The sequence below is a fragment of the Polistes dominula genome, unplaced genomic scaffold (genome assembly GCF_049000335.1).
Source record: "Polistes dominula isolate Pdom_NZ unplaced genomic scaffold, Pdom_raw_medaka contig_16, whole genome shotgun sequence".
Taxonomy (NCBI): Eukaryota; Metazoa; Arthropoda; class Insecta; order Hymenoptera; family Vespidae; genus Polistes; species Polistes dominula.
In genome coordinates, this window is record NW_028301040.1 from 6,757,206 (window position 1) to 6,771,980 (window position 14,775).

The window sequence follows — 14,775 nt, forward strand, 5'->3', positions numbered from 1 at the left end:
AAGAGAAAATGGAAATCAAACCAGAAACGAAAATTGTCGATTTGGTAAAGATAACAAGGGAAGAAATCAAGGAGGAGATGTCAATGATGGATGTAGATGAAGGTAAACTTGAAGAACCTTTAGTAATTGCAATAGTATTTCCAGAAGAAATTGAAAAAACAGTCAAGATTGAATCCACGAAAGAAGAACATGAGAGGTGTTGGAGACGTACGAAAGAAGATGTCCTAAAAGCACAGATGGTAAACCATAGATTGATCAATAAAAAGAGAACTGCCGCTATGCGATATAAAGAACGAGATTTGGTTGCGATACGACGAACGCAATTTGGACCGGGATTGAAATTACACCCGAAATATTTAGGACTATATGAGGTAATTACGGTGTTAAGGAACGATCGTTATATGGTGCGGAAAGTGGGGGAACATGAAGATCTATATATAGCATCGACTGTAGCCGATTCGATGAAACCGTGGACTCAAGAGGCAGAAAAAATGTGTAACGAAAACGGTTAAAGCTAATCGTATATCTGAGGACAGATATGTTTGTCAGAACGGCCGAGTGTGAGAGTGAGAGAAAGACGAAGAGTGAGAGTGTATGGTGTGCGTGAAAACAATTGATGAATGTGAAAGATATGTGAGAGTATGCAGCGATATCGGTATGAGTGTGTGTGCGCGCAGCGATATCGGTATGAGTGTGTGTGCGCGCAGCGATATGGATATGAGTGTAGTGTGTCCAGTAAGAAAGAAAAGCGAGCGTGCACCCCGAAGTCTCTCGAATATTCCCGAACCGGAAATCGGGAAAAGGTCTTTTGTTTAATCGGTCGGGAATAGTCTGGAGATTTCGAGAATGATTGACGGAAGTGATTGGGACCATTGGTGGGGTGAATGTGTATATAAGCGCGGCGAAGAATGCGGTCTTCGCCTTCTTGATTCGGTGCTACTATCTGTGAGTGAAAGAAGTGTAATTCGAGTGTGTCAACTATTATTACTTGCTTTTCTTATCTTTTCTATCTCTTTATTATATTAAACATTTATTCTATTATAATAAATACTTATATTTTTAAATTTAAATAAATCTTACATATATATATATATATATATATATATATATATATATATATATATATATATATATATATATGCAAAATAGAGGGGAAAGATAAAGATAGAGAAGAGATCCATGTATCTTTCTCATCCCCCTTTTGTTTCTCTTTTCTCTTCGGCACGATATCTCTCTAGGTATACCTAGACGAACGTGGGCGTTGCAACGTTTCTCATGAGAACGAGACGATTTTTGTTCTTGGTAGAGATGTACCCAGAACCGTGCCAGAACCGTGCCAGAGAACCACCGTGCCAGAGCCACTTCGCCATGGTTAAGCTGAGTTTGTCGTTCCCTCGAGACGAAAAGGAGGAGAGAAACAAAGGGGAAAGATGAAAAAGAGCAAAGAAAAAAAAACACTAGAAAGTTATGGGGATAGATCGGTGGAGTAGAAAAGGTAGAGGAGGAGAAGGAGGAAAAGGGAAAATAAGAATATGGAGATATATAGAGGGAATGAAGAAGAAAAGGAAGAAGATATAGGTAGAATGGTTGGAAACCGTAGAAAAGAACACGATAGTCGGACGATAAAAATAGAGAGGAAAAATGTTCACACCTATTCCTCTCTTTCTCTAGAGTGTACTCTTGTTTGTAGCAAAGGAAAGGTGATAACATATTGCTCAGCTCTCGAGATTTCAAAACTCGAATCGTTTTCCTATGCCGATTCGAAAAGCATTACGTTGTATTCGAAATCAATGGGGAAGCACTTGCTAATCGCACTCTTTGCCAACATTTACGTGAAATGTATTTAATTAATACTTTAAAGCACTTCTCTATCGATCAAATAACTCTCGTTCGAAGTTTTTCATTAAAATACTGCAATCAATTTTATTGCTTTCCCTCTCCTACAATCATCCGACTTTATTACTATTACAATTATTACTTTACTATTATTACATGACAATACTTAATCGAATTTTTTCTTTTAGTTAGTACATTTAATTCTGGTATATTTGGCAATCATTAAGAATGAAAAACAAAAGTTATTCGGAAATAGGATTTTCAGTGGCGTGTATAGAATGAATAACGGTTATTGGCTAGTTTCATGGGGTATCGATCGAGCAAGCAAATAAATCGATAAATAGTCATGCAACAAAAATATCACTGGTTTGAACACGGAAAGCCACTTTTCTGGTACTATTTATCGTTAGTGGTCAAACGACGACGACGACAACAACGACGAACAGAAGAAGGGGGAGGGAATGATAAATATAATAAAAATCAAAGGAAGATTTTCTCGTTGGAATTCAAGTATTTCTCTTTCCAAGGGGTGGACTCACACTGAATTCTGCAAATTTAAAACGAACGTTCTACCGAAACGGTTACGATATTGATTATTCTGAACGAGAGAGAAAGAGAGAGAGAGAGAGAGGGAAAGAGAGAACGATATCTGAAATCTAAAATAAAAATCGGAAAATCTCGAGCGGGTTTCATTCTCTCAGAGAGAGAGAGAGAGAGAGAGAGATGGAAAGTTTCGACGTAAACGAATGTGGCGGATTAATTAATAAAAACAAGCAAAGCTAGCGGATTAATTTGCATCGGGAAAAATATAGTTCGAAATGTGCGCTGGTAGGTGATAGCCAACGTTAGAGATTTATCTCGTTCAACGAAATTAGATAAACAAGATTTAGTTTCATTGAGAAAGGATGAGTATATATACGTAACGTAAAAATGATCGAACATAAAACGAATATATTATTTTTTATTTTAGGGGTGGGGAAAGGGTTATTTTTCTTTTCTAATTAATAAGATCCATTAGATATGAATTAGGAATAATATACTTTATACTTTGAAATGGTAATTTAAAGGGTGGGGGAACAGGTTGAAGGGAAACAATGCGATCGGCCAAAAACGGTAGCTATTGGATAAAAAATAAAACGTAGGATATTGAGAGAAAGAGAAAGAAGAAAGGATAGCGTATGGTTGATAACGAATAACGCGATGGTGGAAATTTTGACGTGCACTTTAATTACCAACCGGGCGATCCTCGATCAAAGACAATATATGCGCGCTCGCGGGCCTATGAAAATCGAGCGGGCGAGAAATTGCAAAAAGAGAGTCGACCTGGCAATTTATCGAGGCCGTTAATAACGGGACGACCAGGGCGATAAGCAATTTTGCGCTTATCTCCGACAAATTGCATCGGCCCAAAGACGATAGTCGTCTACCTTCCTGGCTATATATACGCAAATAAAGAAAAAAGAATCCTATCTAACTGTTTAAACATTTTAAAAAGACAAATACATCTATATATATACAAATGTAGATTTCGTTTGCGTCTAATCGCAAATCTCCAAAAGCTCTTTACCGATTGTCTTGAAATTTTGACACAACGTTGCATTCACAGACAAGTATGTTTTTATTACATTAATTTATTTATAAAATAATTAATTAATTTTTAAAAAATAATTGTATGATACAGGTAAGTCCAGTGCCATCTGTTGGTCATAAATTTCGGTGAGTACGCTAAACACTTGAACATAACCTAACCTTTATCTATACAATAACGTCATATTTTGGCTCAGTCTGATATTTCAATATTTATATTCAATTTTTTATTCCATTTATTTGAATATTTCTGATTGTTTTTAATTTTGTATTACATTGTGTTGAAATTGAGTTTAATTATTTTGTGTCATCTTCTAAAGGGAGGAGGGGTCCAAGTTAGGTTATCTTCTACAGAAAAAATGCCGTTTATACGAATTTTCGTTTAGGGAAAGATTAAGATTCCTACGGAGGGCCGGGAGGACGAGTTCTTCTCGGAAGAGGGAGGTGTAACAACTTATTACTTCTTTTTTTCCTTTTCTATTTAATCAGCAACGCGTGGAAGAGCACAGCTAGTTAATTATAAAATTAAATTTCAAATACATTCAATAAAGAATTACACATACAAGAAATCAAATTAATTATCATCTTGATGATTTGACTTTGAAAAAGTAATTAAGTAATTAATAAACTTTTTAAACGATACATATATTATGAAACGTATGAATATTATTTAACTCATACGTATGCATCACGTACTATATGTATAGCTAATAATAATAATGTCGGTCCGACTTTATCGCTGTTATTGAAAACGGTATAGGTGTTTCGGTGTTTCGTTATGTAGCACTATTCGGTTATTACGAACACAGAGAGTAGAGACGAAACGAGAACCGATATAGGAGATTGCGAAGAGTAGAACGGGAAGGAAAAGGGATGTTGCTGTGTTACACGAGCGTACGTGAGAGCCACCCTATTTTAGGGGTTGGAAGAAAGAGAGAGAGAGAGAGAGAAATAGAGATAGAAGATGGGTGAGATAGACGTGGAGATAGGGGGGTAAAGTAACGGTCAAAGAGAGAGAGAAAGAGAGGGAGAGAGAGAGAAAAGCTTGGACTAGGTGCAAAGGCAAGACGAGATAGAGAATAGTCGGTTATACGTGACTACCCTATGGAGGTTTTCAATGGTGTTGGTTCTCTAGCAAGGTATCACCAATACCATCAGCACCGAGCTCCAACATCGACGTTACTTGGAAAGTACAGTAGTGGCAGTAATGGTCCAGTAAATCACATTATATTGTTTCTTGAGGGGGGTATGAGAGGGTGAGCTGAGGGTCCGAGGGTGTAAGAGCGAAGGGCTTGGAGTTCGCGTTACTTGAGAGTTGCTGAAAGGTAGGCGGAGAGAAGGAGGAAAGTGAAGTAAAGAGAAAGAGCAAGAGGAAGGGTAGAAGGAAGGGTAGAAAGAAGGGTAGAAGGAGGGGTTGGTTGGAGGGTGGTGCAAGTGGAACGCGTCGTTCTCTTTGCACGGCCGAGTTAAAACCGCAGGACTCGTGGGAAGACACATACGTCGTGGTATTCGCTGCAGCTTCTCTGTCTCTTCGTGCTTTGTACTATTTTTCTTTTTTTCTTTCTTGCTTGCTCTTTCGTTCTCTTTATTTTAATTCTATCTCTTTTGTATTTGTGTTTTTCTTTTTCTTTTTCTTTTTCTTATTCTTTTTCTTTTTCTCTACCGTAGTATTCGCGATACATCAGTGTAAATTACTTTTTTAATGTACGTTTTAATTTATCCCGTTAGATTCTAATCGATATTTTGTTAAAAACTTTTCTAATTAAAATTTTACTTTTAACGTTAAGTAAATGTATCATAGACGCTATATTATGCACAGTATTTCCTTGACGAGGTATCCAATTTATATAGAATAATTGAGGACACGGGTATCTATTTTGAAGTTGGTACCACTTCCTAGTAATATCTAGTTATTGATTTTGTTTTTCTTTTCTAGGATAATGTAAAAAAATATTATCTTCGAGACACCTGCAGTCAATGAATAGGATCTTCCACAAATACTTTCTAACTATTGAAAGTGACGATGATAATATTGTTATATTAAATTTATTTAATTTGATTATATATTATAATGAATTGACGTAGAATATAAAATCGTATTTAAAATATCGATGTTGAAACACACTGCTAGCTATTCTTTTATACGAGCAACACTTTTTCTTTCATTCCGTATCCCAAGGCTTAATATAGTTTTACGAGAGGTAGCAGTCAAATAGAGCCGAGTTGGTTCATCCTCGAGTTCTCACAAAACGAATCCCTCCCCATCTCTTTCACGACGCACCACCATCGTAGTAGGATACCCCGACCGGCCACAATGGGATCACCGAAATTGTGACGAACGCGGTGCAATCTCGACCGTTGCTGGAGATCGGACGAAACATTATTGTTCTCTTCGTTTCCTACCAAGAGTTGCGAGATGGCAGCTAACCAAAAGAATTATTGCTCCACTAAATTCTCTCATTTTCTCTTTTCCTATCTCTATTTTCTCTCTACAAATGTTAAAAAGTTTCTTTATTTTCTTTTTCTTCATCCTCTTTTTTTAACGTCTTCTTCTTAAATAAATAATTCACTAACAAAAAAAAAGAAATAAATAAATAACCTAATAATTTAGAATTAAATGAACAAATATTCGATATTTGAATGCATTCGTTACTCCCTCTTATGTTAGAATAAACCTACCAATGTAGTACATATACATGCACGTAAACGTAGATATAGTTATATACAGCAAACAAGGATGGTAACGTGTTCGAGAGAGTCGAGAAAATGTTAGGTGAAATGAAAAGGAGGATCTCTCTTAGGTGAAAGCATGCTACTGAAGAGACGTTCCTTGCGGAAGAGTAGGAAATGTTGGAAAAACGAAAGCGCGAGAAGTGTGGGTTGAGAGATAGAAAAGGAAAAGGAAAATAGAAAGAAAGAAAGAAAGAAAGTAAGTAAGTAAGAAAGAGAAGAAAAAGAAGAAAGACAGGAACATCGAAAGAGAGAAAGCAAACGTGAACCGAAGTGTCTCTGAAAGTATTATCCTTCTCTCTCTTTCTTTCTATACTTTTGTTCTTTTTTTCTGTCTATCTCGTTCCTTTTATCCTCCCTTCATTCTCTTCCCCCTTTTCATTCCCTCTCTCTCTCTCTCTCTCTCTCTCTCTTTCTCTTTCTCTTTCTATTATCTATCTTTTTCTTACATTCTAGCCGGGTTGCTTGTGCTCAGAACTCGTAGCAATCCCTTCGAAAATTGAGACGCCCTTTTAAAGGACCTATTTTACCAGCATCTCTTCCAGGTTATCACCTTATTACCTAACGTAAGGACAAGCGAGAAACGTTTTGCTCGTTTACCGCCGCCCCTTCCCTTTATTCCTTTTCATCCTCCATATACCCCGAACCCTTCTCCAACTTTCCCTTACCCCATCAACCTAACTTCTCCTCATTGCAGTGCAACGTCTCTCGTAAATGTTTCGGTTGTAAAGGTCTGGCAACCGTTTACTGCAACGGCTGCGGTTCCCTGCTGCGGCTTTTGCGCACGGTGTTCGATTATAGTCGAAAGAGATGACGTTGCGTTCCTTCTCCTCCTCCTCCTCCTCACCTCCTCTTCCTCCCATTCTCACTCGTTTTCTTCCATCTGAAAACGCACTCTTTTCCCCCAGACACAGCTTCTGTGACTCCCGACTCTCGTTTTCTCTCTTTACTTTCTTTCTTTATTTCTATTTCTTTGTCTCTTATTTCACTCTCACTACACTCAATGTCATCGTCATATTTACAGTCGAGAAAACTGCGATTATTTTCTTGTGGGATGCAGAGAGAAATAAAAAAACTGAACGGACGGACACAGATGCAGATATAGAATATATAATGTGATAATATAATAATTATTATTAATACTAATTTGCATTAGAAACTCGAAAGTTCATTATCGCAAATATCAAATCCCGCCAGTGTTTTCGTCCCTGAGCTTGACCCCTTCTCTTCGTAGCCTATTTCCTTAAGATCTCTACTAATATTGTCCTCCCATCTACGTCTCGGTCTACCCAGTGGTCTTTTCTCGTTTGGTATACCGACCAGTATTTTATGCACCATTCGATCCTCCCCCATATGCGCCACGTGACCTGTCCATTTTAATCAGCGTCATTTTACGACGTTAATGATGTCCAGTTTGTTATACAGTCAGTGTACTTACTACATTATGAAGATTTTACGAACAACTTTATTTTCGAAAACCCTCAATTTCTTTTCGTCCCGTAACGTAAGTGACCACGTTTCACTACTATAAAGGACTACCGGTAGGATGATCGTCCTGTATATCCTTATTTTTAAGCGCCTAGACAACAACCGTGTGTGAGCTGAGTAATTTATTGACCGAATAAAAGTATGCATTGTCTAAATTGATTCTTTTCTGATAATATAATAATAATTTATTTAATATGTTAATTAATATGTCGAGCGGTATTTACAGAAATGACGTAGATGCAGAGAACAGAATATAGAAGAATTATAACTTATACAGAATACAGAGGAATAACAGAAATACGACGACGATAGACTAACTTGGACTTTCTTACTAACTTACTTACATATATTTATACCAAAAATGATACGTTCTTTTGGACAGGGAAAGGTAACATATGAATTTCATTGGACTCTAGTATCACTGGAGATGGGGGCCTTCAATACATATCGGAAAGATGACAGGGTTTTGTTTAACCCCTTAAATTGCACGCTCGAGTTAACTCGAGCGGTGTTGTATCACGTTGAGCCAAACTTGTTCCTTAAGGGGTTAATTAACACAATGCGTACGGAAAACGAGATATCTAGTTTTTAGCAAAACAAACGGGACGAATCCAAACAAGTCTCGTCTTTAGCATTTGCGAACAAGTCTCGAGATATCTCGTTTTCAATCCTAATTATAAGTGGGTCATTATAGCTATTGCAACAGTAGCTCTGTATCATTCCTTATAAAGTGTTTTATTGTTGTATATCATTTTATTATTTCAAATATCGCGTTTTACTTCGTAAGGAAATAGCTTTTTAAAAATCATTTATATTTTTAGTCTTTTAATGATAATAAAAAATTAGAATTATTTATTGAAATGACGAATAGAAGTAAAGAAAATAAAAATAAATGTGAGTTGTTGTTTGATGATTTATCAGATTAATCAAACAATGCTGCAGATGAAAATGAACTCAGCGATGATAGCGAAATTCTTGAATTGAGTAATGTTATTAAACATAGAAGTACACCCAAAAATGTGCGGTCTCTGGAAGCGTGTTGTACGAATAGTGTGCTGTACGCAATGTGTTTTGATTAAGATCGGATTTTAAACAGGAAGTTAAATAAATGTAAAAGTAAAGGAAATAAAATAAAATGACAGGAAATCAAAAATAACCTTATCGTTCACAAAAGGAAAGAAAATTAAAATATTGTATGTAACATTAAAAGATTTATTGTCTACATTTTTTGCAATATACCATACCTGATATGTATGCATTGACCACATAGAAAAAATACCTCAATTAGAATCAGTGAAACGAAAAATAAAAAAATATATAGATCGAACTTGACAAACACTCAAATTCGATCATAGTCGAATGTTTCCAAAAGCTTTTTCGACGAAAAAATAGTTATTATTGAACAAAATCATTGGATTTTCGAGCTACCATCCTAACGAATCAAAAAATAGTAACAAATTTCGCTTTATCGATCTTTGGGTCATTGAAACTAGGATACGTACGAAGCAAGAACCAATATACCACAAATAATTCTAAATAATATATGTACGTGCAAGAAAATAAAAGCAAATTGCAACAAACGTAAAAACTTTGATGGATGTGATTACTATGAATAAAGTTTTACTAAAAGAAAACAAAATATGAACAAATTGTATGAATATTTTCCCCGAATATTTTTTAGGAAAGTCGGTGTTCTTTGATAAGACATTTTTTATTTTTCATGACGAGTATTGTCATAAGTTTCAAAGTCCGTTTTTTTTTTATCATCCTATCTAATGGATCATTCTATATATTTCTTCGTCACTATCTTTCTTTCTCTCTCTCTCTCTCTTCTCTCTCTCTCTCTCTCTCTCTCTCTCTCTCTCTCTCTCTCTCATTCTCTTAAACTGTGTCTTCCCTCTCTCATGATAGTTGAAGAACTCTAACGATTGGTGACTTGTGGACAGTAGAAATAGGTACACTTCGAAGTTTGCGGTTGGTTCTTAACGAGGCGAAACCCGTTCGTCTGCAGACGAAATCGTCCAGTTCTACCACCACTGGTGGCTTTCACAAACTCCATTTCATACTTATCGAATGAACGATCTCTAAATATTGTTGCAAGCACATAAGCAAAAAGTGAAAGAGAGAAAGAGAGTGACGAGTTTAAAATTATTTATCTTTACTTTTTTATTTTCTTTTTTTTATCATTTTTTTTAGAGACATATTGATTTTCGATAACGTCGCTGTGAAAACTTTTGATTTGCTTTCAATTTTTGACAGCTTGTATATTATTCAGTATTCCCGTTGACAGGATTTTTGTTATCTGTTATTATATATAATATATTTGTTATAGTTTTTTTTTTTTACGAATTCAAATTTATTTCAAAGAAATGGATAGAAGTATCGAGTAAAAAAGAATCCTTCCATCTTATTCCTTTGATTTTTCATTTCATCTTAGAAATAAATATTACAAAATATGCATATATGTACGTATGTATGTATGTATGTATGTATGTATGTTATGTAAAAACTATGAAAAAAAATGTCGAGAGTTTAGGATCCGAAATTTTTACGATCGATTGAACGACACTTTTCTTAGAGATTAATTTTTGTTCGTTTTCTTCTTCTTCTTCTTGTTCTTCCGTTTTTTACAAAATGATCGTTTATGCTGCCCCGAAGAACACTATTTTTACGATAACGCGAATTCGCGATCGTGCTTTTACCGATAAAGATAGAAAAATTCAAGGCTTCACTTTTTATGTCTTATCGATAATCGCCTAGAGTAACGATCTAGTCGAAAATAGTCGAGCTATTTATAAAGGCCTTCAACATTTGCTTTCCTCGCTATCCTCTTATTTTAAATCGTACAAGTATGTAGATAGGTGTATATATGTACACACATACACAAGTACGAACAAAATTTTATCGAAATTCACGAGAAAACGTTAACATAAAACGTTGAATTTTCACGATGACGTAGAATCGTGATCAAGTATCGATCTTCCTCCTTTTCCTTTAAAATTACACTCTTTCTCTCTCTCTCTCTCTCTCTCTCTCTCTCTCTCTCTCTCTCTAGGATGAGACTTCAAACGACCGAATTCCATGCTTCGGATTTTCATTAAACTGCATTTATAAGATGAGGATACTCTTCTATAGCATCTTATTATTTTCAATGAGTCTGATACTCAAAACTTTGTGGTTACTGCTTTCGATTAAACATATATATATATATATAATACTATTTCATTCGCGATTAATAAAACCCAATAAACTCGGGTCCCTTCCTACATAATTACTATTCGATAAAAAGAACAAATTTGTCAATCATTTTCACGCGATAAGTATTTTATTAATAATATATTTTTCAATGACTTTCTTCATTTCCATTTAAAAATCCCATAGACTGTTTCGAAAAGAATCTAGAAAGGAATTCGAGTCTGGCAGCTTTCGCGGTTCATTTCGGTATTCTTCCATCCCCTCCTCCGTTGATACGATCGCAAATCCTTTGAAAATTTCTCTCCGACGTTTCTCCTCGCGTGGTTTGCGGCTGCTTCGAACGTACACGAAATTCCTCACCGGTGCACGATCGTTCGTTGGCTATTTGACGATCCGTTTCGTACGCGTTTCAACAGCCACTAATTACGCTTATCGTATCGCGATCGAAGATTCCAAACGTATCCTACTCGAATTCCATGGTTTTACAAGTTTCGATAAATCCTATTGCTAATCGATACGAAAATTTGCATTGATGTTTGTTTTTCTCTTTTCAATACGCAATTAACGAAATTGATGCATTATTAATTCGATATAAAATATCTGAATATTTTTATAACCCACTGTATAATACACGCGTTTATCGTTTAATTGATATATGTATATCATGTATTTATAACACGTTGTTTTGTTTTCTCGTAATAAAGAAAATTCGGTCTCGCATATGAATTAAGAGGATATTTCAGAAATATAATCGCATTTCCAGCTATAATATTATTGTTGCTGTATTAAAAAGGGTAAGAGAATGTTTTTCTTTTTCATTATGCAATTATATAACGAAATTGATATATTATTAATTTGATATAAAATATCTTTATAAATATATTTCATGTATTATATTTCTTATAAATATTAATTTATAATTATAATTATTATTAATTATTATATAATTAAAATAATAATTATTATAAATTAATATATAATCATATATTAATTTATATATTATAATTATTTTACACATATCTTATAAATATTTTTATAACCAACTCTATAATACAAGTGTTTATTGTCTAAACGATATATATATATATATATACATATATATATATATATATATATATATCATATATTTATAACACGCTATTTTATTTTTTCGTAATAAAGAAGATTCGGTCTCGCATAGGAATTAAGAGGATATTTCAGAAATATAATCGCATTTCCGGCTATAATAACGTTGGTTAGGTATTAAAAAGGGTAAGGGAATGTATTACGTTGAGTAATCCTATTTATGTGTATAAAAGATAAAAGAAATATAGAAAAAGAGATAGGAAAAAAGTATAATATATTATAATCTTCAATATTTTCGAACGTATTTCATAAAATCGTTGTGAACAAGTGTTTGATAGTCAAATGAACGTGAACAGCTTAACATTGATATCATTTCCGCAGTGTTAAACTCCACTCAACGTAATTAGAAGGCTGGTCATTGATATTCTGAGAGATTTCGGAAACTACGTTGTGCATGATAGCGCCACTTTGAATAACGTAATTTCGAAAGGTATCGCCAGTCAAGCTCGTACAACCATTTCATTTCATTCAGTAATTTCATACCTCGGTATAATTCTGTCGCTTTGACATAATCTCAATAGATAAATTGGCCTCTATATGGGTAACTTATTAACGAAAATATATTATATTTATTATTAATAAATTACTACTAATTTTCGTGTATTCTTATAATATATTATCATTAATACGCATATTTTATATTTTAATATTATTATAACATTTTTGTTTGTTGTTGTTGTTGTCTCTTTTGCTTCTCATTTGGACGATTTTTTTCTTTTTGAAACTAGTTGAACGAACCAAGTTTCAGATTATTTAGTATTATCCTCTCTTTTTTTTATAATGGTTTTTTTTAGGTATCAAAGAAATATTTTACATTTTTTATATTTAATGGATTGCACGAGTGTTTCGAGTATCATACCGGTTGCAGATATGATACAAGCAGGATTATTCTTTATTTTTCTTTCCATAACCTTTCTATTCCTGTAATCGTTATATTTAGGTTCCGTGATATGACGATATCTACAATGCACACGTGATTTTTTATATTTTATGTTGCACCGTAATATCTAGCCTGTGTAGTAAAAGTATGATTATTGATAGTTTTCGAGTACTATAAGTTGACATACCAAATAATAAATTATTTAAATTATTATCATAATTATTATTCTTATTTTACAATACATATATACAGATTGCAATCAATTTATGTGTGTGAAAAAATCTTTTCAATTAATTCTCAAGGTGTTAATTAAGATTTACTTAAGGTATTCATAAAAGGAACAAGTAATAAAAGAAATCACGATTCGAATTGTTAGAAATGAAAACGAATTCGAAAAAGAAAAAAAGGTAGAAATGAGAAAATACTCATGAAGAAGGTGGAACGAACGATAAGAACGATAAAAACTTGCACGACTTTAGCGAATTTTGGCTCTCGCATATAATTTAACGACTGCCAACGTGCCGTTCGGTGTTATCGTCGACAATTTGCAAAGAATCCTTGCTAAAAGAAAGCGAGAGAAAAAAAATAGAAGGAGAAAAGAATACGTCGTGTTTTTCACGTGACGAAGCAGCACACGGTTTGAATGAAAACGATTTGAGAAAATGAAACCCACGCGTCGGGGAGGAGGGTGGGTAATTCGAAAATTTTTGTTTTCCTCTCTCCCTCTTTCTCTTTCTCTCTCTATTGGAAAATGCAAAGAATATTCTATCTTTTATTTCTTTCATTCGTATTTTTATTAACGCGTTTAGTATTTTCTTTTGGAAACAAGGTACGTAAAGGAAATGTTGTTTTCTTTACAAAAATTTTTATTGTTCAATCACGTAAATCTTATTCGCACTATTGGATTATGCGAGATAAAGTGTATATGTTTGTGTGAGACAGAGAGACTAGTTATTAGAAAGTTTTTTCAAAGAATGAGAGAGAGGTAAAAGTTTCTTCTGGAACGTTATCGGCAACTACTTCGTCCGTGCTCTTTAACCGCAACGAAACCCCTTCGAAGATATCCCAGAACCCCCGGAGAAAACGTTGTCCGTCCTTTTCACCAAACTTTCTAACTTTTCGAAAGGGTTTAACAGTTGAAGGAAAACGAGTGTAAAAAGGGATCAAAGTAATATGAGTGAAAAAGTAACAAGTAACTAAAAATCATTTTTTAAACAAAATTTTTCACTTTCAATCATCTTTGTAAATATTTTTTCTCTTCTTTTCTTGACATTTTAATAAATTAATTTATAATAAAAAAAGAAGAAAATTAAAAGAAAGACAGTTACTAGAGAAGCGAATCGAAATCATGAAAAGGAGAAATAAAGTAAGTATTAATTATTAATAACTAATATAATAATAGGAATAACCAAAACTGGGTAATTAAGAGGGCGGAAAATGAACTTCTGAGACATTGCAGGAGAGAGATGGATAGGGAGAAATGGGAGGAAACGAGAATGGGTAGATTGAGGAAAAAAATGTATGAAAGAGCAGGACTAAACAGATGGGAAGCAGAGGCAAGAGATGATAATGGACAGAATGTGGCAGAGATATGGAGAAATAAAGTGGTAGAAGAGGAAAGAAAGGAAAGGGATAAAAGGATAGAAGAATCAAAGTACAACAGGGAATATGGAAGATGGAGAACAGAAGGGATACCAAAATATCTGCAAGAAAAAAGTAAAGGGAAAAAATTGAAAATGATGGCAAGATTCAGATTAGGGAATGAATGGAGGGCAAGCAGATACTGGATAAAAGAGGATGAGAAGATTATGTGCAGATTGTGTGGGATAGAGAAAGAGACAGAAATGCATGTGATGAGGGAATGTAACTATTCGGAAACGGAAGAGAGGATAGAAGTGTTGATGGGAGAGGAGGGAAAGGGAATGGAATGGATG

At 34.3% G+C, this 14,775-nt stretch overlaps 1 protein-coding gene and 1 long non-coding RNA gene across 5 annotated transcripts in view; one reads left to right on the top strand and one right to left on the bottom strand.

Moving 5' to 3' along the window:
• The window catches only part of LOC107070583 (lachesin), a 279,183-nt gene that overhangs the window by 192,341 nt on the left and 72,067 nt on the right, over positions 1 to 14,775 (bottom strand). The gene's annotated exons all lie outside the window — the stretch shown is intronic.
• Positions 1 to 14,775, top strand: part of LOC149031826 (uncharacterized) — a 142,668-nt gene that overhangs the window by 88,829 nt on the left and 39,064 nt on the right. Inside the window, exons 1-2 of one of the 2 annotated variants that reach the window (XR_016177345.1) lie at positions 1,135 to 3,446; positions 3,518 to 3,552. This is a non-coding gene — a long non-coding RNA (uncharacterized LOC149031826). Of the gene's footprint in view, positions 1 to 1,134; positions 3,447 to 3,517; positions 3,553 to 14,775 lie in introns of those variants that run through there. The other variant, XR_016177344.1, reaches the window with a different exon arrangement.